This window comes from Watersipora subatra, unplaced genomic scaffold, assembly GCF_963576615.1.
Source record: "Watersipora subatra unplaced genomic scaffold, tzWatSuba1.1 SCAFFOLD_29, whole genome shotgun sequence".
NCBI lineage: Eukaryota > Metazoa > Bryozoa > Gymnolaemata > Cheilostomatida > Watersiporidae > Watersipora > Watersipora subatra.
In genome coordinates, this window is record NW_027045232.1 from 481032 (window position 1) to 492063 (window position 11032).

Below are 11032 nucleotides of genomic sequence, written 5' to 3' on the forward strand. Positions count from 1 at the left end.
GTTGAAGTAGAGTAATAAAACTATGATGGTAAAATCTTATTGGTAAAGACAGTGACGGCGGTATTTATACTTTAATACATTTTTTTTGCTACGCTAGGTAACTCTATGTTTACACATAGAGTTTGCTAGCGTAGCACAAAAATACAGCTCAAGTTGATAGGCTATTACTTACTGCTGTGACAAAACCTCTTTTACTAGTAGTTAGTAACACAAGAGATCTGTTATATTTTTTTGAGGTGGTAAACTGATGAGCCGCTATACACTGTTGCACTATGGAACTGTCACATTTCCCTGTTTTCTTTAGTGCTCGCCGAGGAGGAATGTCAGTTATACCTAAACTTTCATGCCAAGTTCTATACCTGCACCATCTACAGTTATCGCCACCCGATAGATTGTGACAATTTTGCAGGCAGTTCCGATCAGCAAGAGTATATATTCATGAATTGCGAAATAATCATTCAGCTTGAGGTACGTTCCTAGAGTTGTTCCATTTTTCCTGACTAAAAGTAATTTTTATTTTGCGTGTAAATTTTAATAAGTGGCTAGCATTGATAGAAGGATATGTATTTTCTCTATTTTAAAGTTTTATGGTACCTGACCGATTGTAAAGTTTTATGATATCTGATATATTATCAGGTTCAATGGTATCTGATATATTGTAAGGTTCTATGGTATCTATTCTATTTGGGTGTAGTGGATTGAAGGTTGCAAATTCGAATCCTACGCAATGTAATGTTTTTCTAAACCTGTAATTGTGGTTTCAGACAGACAAAAGGACACGACTCATATGATAGCATAGAATGCACATGTTGCATATTATTCATTGAGTATGCTCACTAAATTATTCACTGAAAAAGAAACTGTTCAATTGCTTCACATCTGGTTAAAGTTGAGAATTCTTTTGAAACTAGTTAACATATGATTGGTTTTTATGACATGGTTATTTTTTCTTTAATTCAGAGTAGCAGAGGACATTTGGAACCTTATGCTTCTGCATGCCTTTGACAGCGAGGACAAGCTGTTATCAACCTTAATGAGGTCACACGCTTACCATACCAGTTACCATACACCCGCTTACTGTCATACCAGTAACACCTACTGGTAAAACGCTCAACTTCCCACAAGATCTGATAAATCCAAAAAGTCAGCTCGCTGTTCTCTACTGCAAAGGTACCAGTCAACCTGACAATGTAGAATTGACATCACAAGATAGTTTTAAAACAGTTGTTTTCAAATAAACATGAGTGTTGAATTTGCTTGTCATATTGTTCTATTTTGACTATGTTTAGTTTGTGCACTTTTACTTAACTTGTAGGTGCTAATTCAAATATTATTGGTTCAGATATAGTGAAAGTGTTAAGCTCTTGTAAGTAATGCTGATATTTATCAGTACAAGTTACTTCTTTATTCTATAAGTCAAACAATCATCTATTGTACCTGATATATTGTTAGGTTCTATGGTATCTTATCTATTATGAAGCTTTATGGTACCTGATATATTGTAAGGCTCTGTAGTACCTGATGTATCGTAAGGTTTTTGGTACTTGATCAATTGTAAGGCTCTATGGTACCTGATCATTTGCAAAGTCCTATAGTAACTGAGCTATTGTCAGGTTCGCCCTTCACTCAGTTAGAGTACAGCAAATGGTGTATCGATAACTAACCATTATATTTAGAAGGTTGAAGTAGAGTAATAAAACTATGATGGTAAAATCCTATTGGTAAAGACAGTGACGGCTGTATTTGTACTTTAATACATTTTTTGTGCTACGCTAGGTAACTCTATGTTTACACATAGAGTTTGCTAGCGTAGCACAAAAATACAGCTCAAGTTGATAGGCTATTACTTACTGCTGTGACAAAACATCTAATACTAGTAGTTAGTAACACAAAAGATCTGTTATATTTTTTTTCAGGTGGTAAACTGATGAGCTGCTATACACTGTTGCACTATGGAACTGTCACATTTCCCTGTTTTCTTTAGTGCTCGCCGTGGAGGAATGTCAGTTATACCTAAACTTTCATGCCAAGTTCTATACCTGCACCATCTACAGTTATCGCCACCCGATAGATTGTGACAATTTTGCAGGCAGTTCCGATCAGCAAGAGTGTAAATTCATGAATTGCGAAATAATGATTAGGCTTGAGGTACGTTTCTAAAGTTTTTCCATTTTTCCTGACTAAAGGTGATTTTTATTTTGCGTGTAAACATATAAAAGTGACTAGCATTGATAGAAAGATATGTATTTTCTCTATTTTAAAGTTTTATGGTACCTGATCAATTGCAAAGTTCTATGGTAAATGAGCTAATGTCAGGTTTGCCCTACATACAGTTAGAGTACAGCAAATGTTGTATCGATAACTAACCATTAGATTTGGAAGGTTGAAGTAGAGTAATAAAACTATGATGGTAAAATCTTATTGGTAAAGACAGTGACGGCGGTATTTATACTTTAATACATTTTTTGTGCTACGCTAGGTAACTCTATGTTTACACATAGAATTACCTAGCGTAGCACAAAAATACAGTTCAAGTTGATATTATTTACTGCTGTGACAAAACCTCTTTTACTAGTAGTTAGTAACACAAGAGATCTGTTATATTTTTTTGAGGTGGTAAACTGATGAGCCGCTATACACTGTTGCACTATGGAACTGTCACATTTCCCTGTTTTCTTTAGTGCTCGCCGAGGAGGAATGTCAGTTATACCTAAACTTTCATGCCAAGTTCTATACCTGCACCATCTACAGTTATCGCCACCCGATAGATTGTGACAATTTTGCAGGCAGTTCCGATCAGCAAGAGTATATATTCATGAATTGCGAAATAATCATTCAGCTTGAGGTACGTTCCTAGAGTTGTTCCATTTTTCCTGACTAAAAGTAATTTTTATTTTGCGTGTAAATTTTAATAAGTGGCTAGCATTGATAGAAGGATATGTATTTTCTCTATTTTAAAGTTTTATGGTACCTGACCGATTGTAAAGTTTTATGATATCTGATATATTATCAGGTTCAATGGTATCTGATATATTGTAAGGTTCTATGGTATCTATTCTATTTGGGTGTAATGGATTGAAGGTTGCAAATTCGAATCCTACGCAATGTAATGTTTTTCTAAACCTGTAATTGTGGTTTCAGACAGACAAAAGGACACGACTCATATGATAGCATAGAATGCACATGTTGCATATTATTCATTGAGTATGCTCACTAAATTATTCACTGAAAAAGAAACTGTTCAATTGCTTCACATCTGGTTAAAGTTGAGAATTCTTTTGAAACTAGTTAACATATGATTGGTTTTTATGACATGGTTATTTTTTCTTTAATTCAGAGTAGCAGAGGACATTTGGAACCTTATGCTTCTGCATGCCTTTGACAGCGAGGACAAGCTGTTATCAACCTTAATGAGGTCACACGCTTACCATACCAGTTACCATACACCCGCTTACTGTCATACCAGTAACACCTACTGGTAAAACGCTCAACTTCCCACAAGATCTGATAAATCCAAAAAGTCAGCTCGCTGTTCTCTACTGCAAAGGTACCAGTCAACCTGACAATGTAGAATTGACATCACAAGATAGTTTTAAAACAGTTGTTTTCAAATAAACATGAGTGTTGAATTTGCTTGTCATATTGTTCTATTTTGACTATGTTTAGTTTGTGCACTTTTACTTAACTTGTAGGTGCTAATTCAAATATTATTGGTTCAGATATAGTGAAAGTGTTAAGCTCTTGTAAGTAATGCTGATATTTATCAGTACAAGTTACTTCTTTATTCTATAAGTCAAACAATCATCTATTGTACCTGATATATTGTTAGGTTCTATGGTATCTTATCTATTATGAAGCTTTATGGTACCTGATATATTGTAAGGCTCTGTAGTACCTGATGTATCGTAAGGTTTTTGGTACTTGATCAATTGTAAGGTTCTATGGTACCTGATCATTTGCAAAGTTCTATAGTAACTGAGCTATTGTCAGGTTCGCCCTTCACTCAGTTAGAGTACAGCAAATGGTGTATCGATAACTAACCATTATATTTAGAAGGTTGAAGTAGAGTAATAAAACTATGATGGTAAAATCTTATTGGTAAAGACAGTGACGGCTGTATTTGTACTTTAATACTTTTTTTGTGCTACGCTAGGTAACTCTATGTTTACACATAGAGTTTGCTAGCGTAGCACAAAAATACAGCTCAAGTTGATAGGCTATTACTTACTGCTGTGACAAAACATCTAATACTAGTAGTTAGTAACACAAGAGATCTGTTATATTCTTTTTCAGGTGGTAAACTGATGAGCTGCTATACACTGTTGCACTATGGAACTGTCACATTTCCCTGTTTTCTTTAGTGCTCGCCGTGGAGGAATGTCAGTTATACCTAAACTTTCATGCCAAGTTCTATACCTGCACCATCTACAGTTATCGCCACACGATAGGTTGTGACAATTTTGAAGGCAGTTCTGATCAGCAAGAGTGTAAATTCATGAATTGCGAAATAATGATTCAGCTTGAGGTACGTTCCTAGAGTTGTTCCATTTTTCCTGACTAGAGGTAATTTTTATTTTGCGTGTAAATTTTAATAAGTGGCTAGCATTGATAGAAAGATATGTATTTTCTCTATTTTAAAGTTTTATGGTACCTGACCGATTGTAAAGTTTTATGATATCTGATATATTATCAGGTTCAATGGTATCTGATATATTGTAAGGTTCTATGGTATCTATTCTATTTGGGTGTAGTGGATTGAAGGTTGCAAATTCGAATCCTACGCAATGTAATGTTTTTCTAAACCTGTAATTGTGGTTTCAGACAGACAAAAGGACACGACTCATATGATAGCATAGAATGCACATGTTGCATATTATTCATTGAGTATGCTCACTAAATTATTCACTGAAAAAGAAACTGTTCAATTGCTTCACATCTGGTTAAAGTTGAGAATTCTTTTGAAACTAGTTAACATATGATTGGTTTTTATGACATGGTTATTTTTTCTTTAATTCAGAGTAGCAGAGGACATTTGGAACCTTATGCTTCTGCATGCCTTTGACAGCGAGCACAAGCTGTTATCAACCTTAATGAGGTCACACGCTTACCATACCAGTTACCATACACCCGCTTACTGTCATACCAGTAACACCTACTGGTAAAAAGCTCAACTTCCCACAAGATCTGATAAATCCAAAAAGTCAGCTCGCTGTTCTCTACTGCAAAGGTACCAGTCAACCTGACAATGTAGAATTGACATCACAAGATAGTTTTAAAACAGTTGTTTTCAAATAAACATGAGTGTTGAATTTGCTTGTCATATTATTCTATTTTGACTATGTTTAGTTTGTGTACTTTTACTTAACTTGTAGGTGCTAATTCAAATATTATTGGTTCAGATATAGTGAAAGTGTTAAGCTCTTGTAAGTAATGCTGATATTTACCAGTACAAGTTACTTCTTTATTCTATAAGTCAAACAATCATCTATTGTACCTGATATATTGTTAGGTTCTATGGTATCTTATCTATTATGAAGCTTTATGGTACCTGATATATTGTAAGGCTCTGTAGTACCTGATGTATCGTAAGGTTTTTGGTACTTGATCAATTGTAAGGTTCTATGGTACCTGATCATTTGCAAAGTTCTATAGTAACTGAGCTATTGTCAGGTTCGCCCTTCACTCAGTTAGAGTACAGCAAATGGTGTATCGATAACTAACCATTATATTTAGAAGGTTGAAGTAGAGTAATAAAACTATGATGGTAAAATCTTATTGGTAAATACAGTGACGGCTGTATTTGTACTTTAATACTTTTTTTGTGCTACGCTAGGTAACTCTATGTTTACACATAGAGTTTGCTAGCGTAGCACAAAAATACAGCTCAAGTTGATAGGCTATTACTTACTGCTGTGACAAAACATCTAATACTAGTAGTTACTAACACAAGAGATCTGTTATATTTTTTTTCAGGTGGTAAACTGATGAGCTGCTATACACTGTTGCACTATGGAACTGTCACATTTCCCTGTTTTCTTTAGTGCTCGCCGAGGAGGAATGTCAGTTATACCTAAACTTTCATGCCAAGTTCTATACCTGCACCATCTACAGTTATCGCCACCCGATAGATTGTGACAATTTTGAAGGCAGTTCCGATCAGCAAGAGTGTAAATTCATGAATTGCGAAATAATGATTAGGCTTGAGGTACGTTTCTAAAGTTTTTCCATTTTTCCTGACTAAAGGTGATTTTTATTTTGCGTGTAAACATATAAAAGTGACTAGCATTGATAGAAAGATATGTATTTTCTCTATTTTAAAGTTTTATGGTACCTGATCAATTGCAAAGTTCTATGGTAAATGAGCTAATGTCAGGTTTGCCCTACATACAGTTAGAGTACAGCAAATGTTGTATCGATAACTAACCATTAGATTTGGAAGGTTGAAGTAGAGTAATAAAACTATGATGGTAAAATCTTATTGGTAAAGACAGTGACGGCGGTATTTATACTTTAATACATTTTTTGTGCTACGCTAGGTAACTCTATGTTTACACATAGAGTTTGCTAGCGTAGCACAAAAATACAGCTCAAGTTGATAGGCTATTACTTACTGCTGTGACAAAACCTCTTTTACTAGTAGTTAGTAACACAAGAGATCTGTTATATTTTTTTGAGGTGGTAAACTGATGAGCCGCTATACACTGTTGCACTATGGAACTGTCACATTTCCCTGTTTTCTTTAGTGCTCGCCGAGGAGGAATGTCAGTTATACCTAAACTTTCATGCCAAGTTCTATACCTGCACCATCTACAGTTATCGCCACCCGATAGATTGTGACAATTTTGCAGGCAGTTCCGATCAGCAAGAGTATATATTCATGAATTGCGAAATAATGATTCAGCTTGAGGTACGTTCCTAGAGTTGTTCCATTTTTCCTGACTAAAAGTAATTTTTATTTTGCGTGTAAATTTTAATAAGTGGCTAGCATTGATAGAAGGATATGTATTTTCTCTATTTTAAAGTTTTATGGTACCTGACCGATTGTAAAGTTTTATGATATCTGATATATTATCAGGTTCAATGGTATCTGATATATTGTAAGGTTCTATGGTATCTATTCTATTTGGGTGTAGTGGATTGAAGGTTGCAAATTCGAATCCTACGCAATGTAATGTTTTTCTAAACCTGTAATTGTGGTTTCAGACAGACAAAAGGACACGACTCATATGATAGCATAGAATGCACATGTTGCATATTATTCATTGAGTATGCTCACTAAATTATTCACTGAAAAAGAAACTGTTCAATTGCTTCACATCTGGTTAAAGTTGAGAATTCTTTTGAAACTAGTTAACATATGATTGGTTTTTATGACATGGTTATTTTTTCTTTAATTCAGAGTAGCAGAGGACATTTGGAACCTTATGCTTCTGCATGCCTTTGACAGCGAGGACAAGCTGTTATCAACCTTAATGAGGTCACACGCTTACCATACCAGTTACCATACACCCGCTTACTGTCATACCAGTAACACCTACTGGTAAAACGCTCAACTTCCCACAAGATCTGATAAATCCAAAAAGTCAGCTCGCTGTTCTCTACTGCAAAGGTACCAGTCAACCTGACAATGTAGAATTGACATCACAAGATAGTTTTAAAACAGTTGTTTTCAAATAAACATGAGTGTTGAATTTGCTTGTCATATTGTTCTATTTTGACTATGTTTAGTTTGTGCACTTTTACTTAACTTGTAGGTGCTAATTCAAATATTATTGGTTCAGATATAGTGAAAGTGTTAAGCTCTTGTAAGTAATGCTGATATTTATCAGTACAAGTTACTTCTTTATTCTATAAGTCAAACAATCATCTATTGTACCTGATATATTGTTAGGTTCTATGGTATCTTATCTATTATGAAGCTTTATGGTACCTGATATATTGTAAGGCTCTGTAGTACCTGATGTATCGTAAGGTTTTTGGTACTTGATCAATTGTAAGGTTCTATGGTACCTGATCATTTGCAAAGTTCTATAGTAACTGAGCTATTGTCAGGTTCGCCCTTCACTCAGTTAGAGTACAGCAAATGGTGTTTCAATAACTAACCATTATATTTAGAAGGTTGAAGTAGAGTAATAAAACTATGATGGTAAAATCTTATTGGTAAAGACAGTGACGGCTGTATTTGTACTTTAATACTTTTTTTGTGCTACGCTAGGTAACTCTATGTTTACACATAGAGTTTGCTAGCGTAGCACAAAAATACAGCTCAAGTTGATAGGCTATTACTTACTGCTGTGACAAAACATCTAATACTAGTAGTTAGTAACACAAGAGATCTGTTATATTTTTTTTCAGGTGGTAAACTGATGAGCTGCTATACACTGTTGCACTATGGAACTGTCACATTTCCCTGTTTTCTTTAGTGCTCGCCGTGGAGGAATGTCAGTTATACCTAAACTTTCATGCCAAGTTCTATACCTGCACCATCTACAGTTATCGCCACACGATAGGTTGTGACAATTTTGAAGGCAGTTTCGATCAGCAAGAGTGTAAATTCATGAATTGCGAAATAATGATTAGGCTTGAGGTACGTTTCTAAAGTTTTTCCATTTTTCCTGACTAAAGGTGATTTTTATTTTGCGTGTAAACATATAAAAGTGACTAGCATTGATAGAAAGCTATGTATTTTCTCTATTGTAAGGTGCTATGGTACCTGATCAATTGCAAAGTTCTATGGTAAATGAGCTAATGTCAGGTTTGCCCTACATACAGTTAGAGTACAGCAAATGTTGTATCGATAACTAACCATTAGATTTGGAAGGTTGAGGTAGAGTAATAAAACTATGATGGTAAAATCTTATTGGTAAAGACAGTGACGGCGGTATTTATACTTTAATACTTTTTTTGTGCTACGCTAGGTAACTCTATGTTTACACATAGAATTACCTAGCGTAGCACAAAATACAGTTCAAGTTGATATTATTTACTGCTGTGACAAAACCTCTTTTACTAGTAGTTAGTAACACAAGAGATCTGTTATATTTTTTTGAGGTGGTAAACTGATGAGCCGCTATACACTGTTGCACTATGGAACTGTCACATTTCCCTGTTTTCTTTAGTGCTCGCCGAGGAGGAATGTCAGTTATACCTAAACTTTCATGCCAAGTTCTATACCTGCACCATCTACAGTTATCGCCACCCGATAGATTGTGACAATTTTGCAGGCAGTTCCGATCAGCAAGAGTATAAATTCATGAATTGCGAAATAATGATTCAGCTTGAGGTACGTTCCTAGAGTTGTTCCATTTTTCCTGACTAAAAGTAATTTTTATTTTGCGTGTAAATTTTAATAAGTGGCTAGCATTGATAGAAAGATATGTATTTTCTCTATTTTAAAGTTTTATGGTACCTGATCAATTGCAAAGTTCTATGGTAAATGAGCTAATGTCAGGTTTGCCCTACATACAGTTAGAGTACAGCAAATGTTGTATCGATAACTAACCATTAGATTTGGAAGGTTGAAGTAGAGTAATAAAACTATGATGGTAAAATCTTATTGGTAAAGACAGTGACGGCGGTATTTATACTTTAATACATTTTTTTTGCTACGCTAGGTAACTCTATGTTTACACATAGAGTTTGCTAGCGTAGCACAAAAATACAGCTCAAGTTGATAGGCTATTACTTACTGCTGTGACAAAACCTCTTTTACTAGTAGTTAGTAACACAAGAGATCTGTTATATTTTTTTGAGGTGGTAAACTGATGAGCCGCTATACACTGTTGCACTATGGAACTGTCACATTTCCCTGTTTTCTTTAGTGCTCGCCGAGGAGGAATGTCAGTTATACCTAAACTTTCATGCCAAGTTCTATACCTGCACCATCTACAGTTATCGCCACCCGATAGATTGTGACAATTTTGCAGGCAGTTCCGATCAGCAAGAGTATATATTCATGAATTGCGAAATAATCATTCAGCTTGAGGTACGTTCCTAGAGTTGTTCCATTTTTCCTGACTAAAAGTAATTTTTATTTTGCGTGTAAATTTTAATAAGTGGCTAGCATTGATAGAAGGATATGTATTTTCTCTATTTTAAAGTTTTATGGTACCTGACCGATTGTAAAGTTTTATGATATCTGATATATTATCAGGTTCAATGGTATCTGATATATTGTAAGGTTCTATGGTATCTATTCTATTTGGGTGTAGTGGATTGAAGGTTGCAAATTCGAATCCTACGCAATGTAATGTTTTTCTAAACCTGTAATTGTGGTTTCAGACAGACAAAAGGACACGACTCATATGATAGCATAGAATGCACATGTTGCATATTATTCATTGAGTATGCTCACTAAATTATTCACTGAAAAAGAAACTGTTCAATTGCTTCACATCTGGTTAAAGTTGAGAATTCTTTTGAAACTAGTTAACATATGATTGGTTTTTATGACATGGTTATTTTTTCTTTAATTCAGAGTAGCAGAGGACATTTGGAACCTTATGCTTCTGCATGCCTTTGACAGCGAGGACAAGCTGTTATCAACCTTAATGAGGTCACACGCTTACCATACCAGTTACCATACACCCGCTTACTGTCATACCAGTAACACCTACTGGTAAAACGCTCAACTTCCCACAAGATCTGATAAATCCAAAAAGTCAGCTCGCTGTTCTCTACTGCAAAGGTACCAGTCAACCTGACAATGTAGAATTGACATCACAAGATAGTTTTAAAACAGTTGTTTTCAAATAAACATGAGTGTTGAATTTGCTTGTCATATTGTTCTATTTTGACTATGTTTAGTTTGTGCACTTTTACTTAACTTGTAGGTGCTAATTCAAATATTATTGGTTCAGATATAGTGAAAGTGTTAAGCTCTTGTAAGTAATGCTGATATTTATCAGTACAAGTTACTTCTTTATTCTATAAGTCAAACAATCATCTATTGTACCTGATATATTGTTAGGTTCTATGGTATCTTATCTATTATGAAGCTTTATGGTACCTGATATATTGTAAGGCTCTGTAG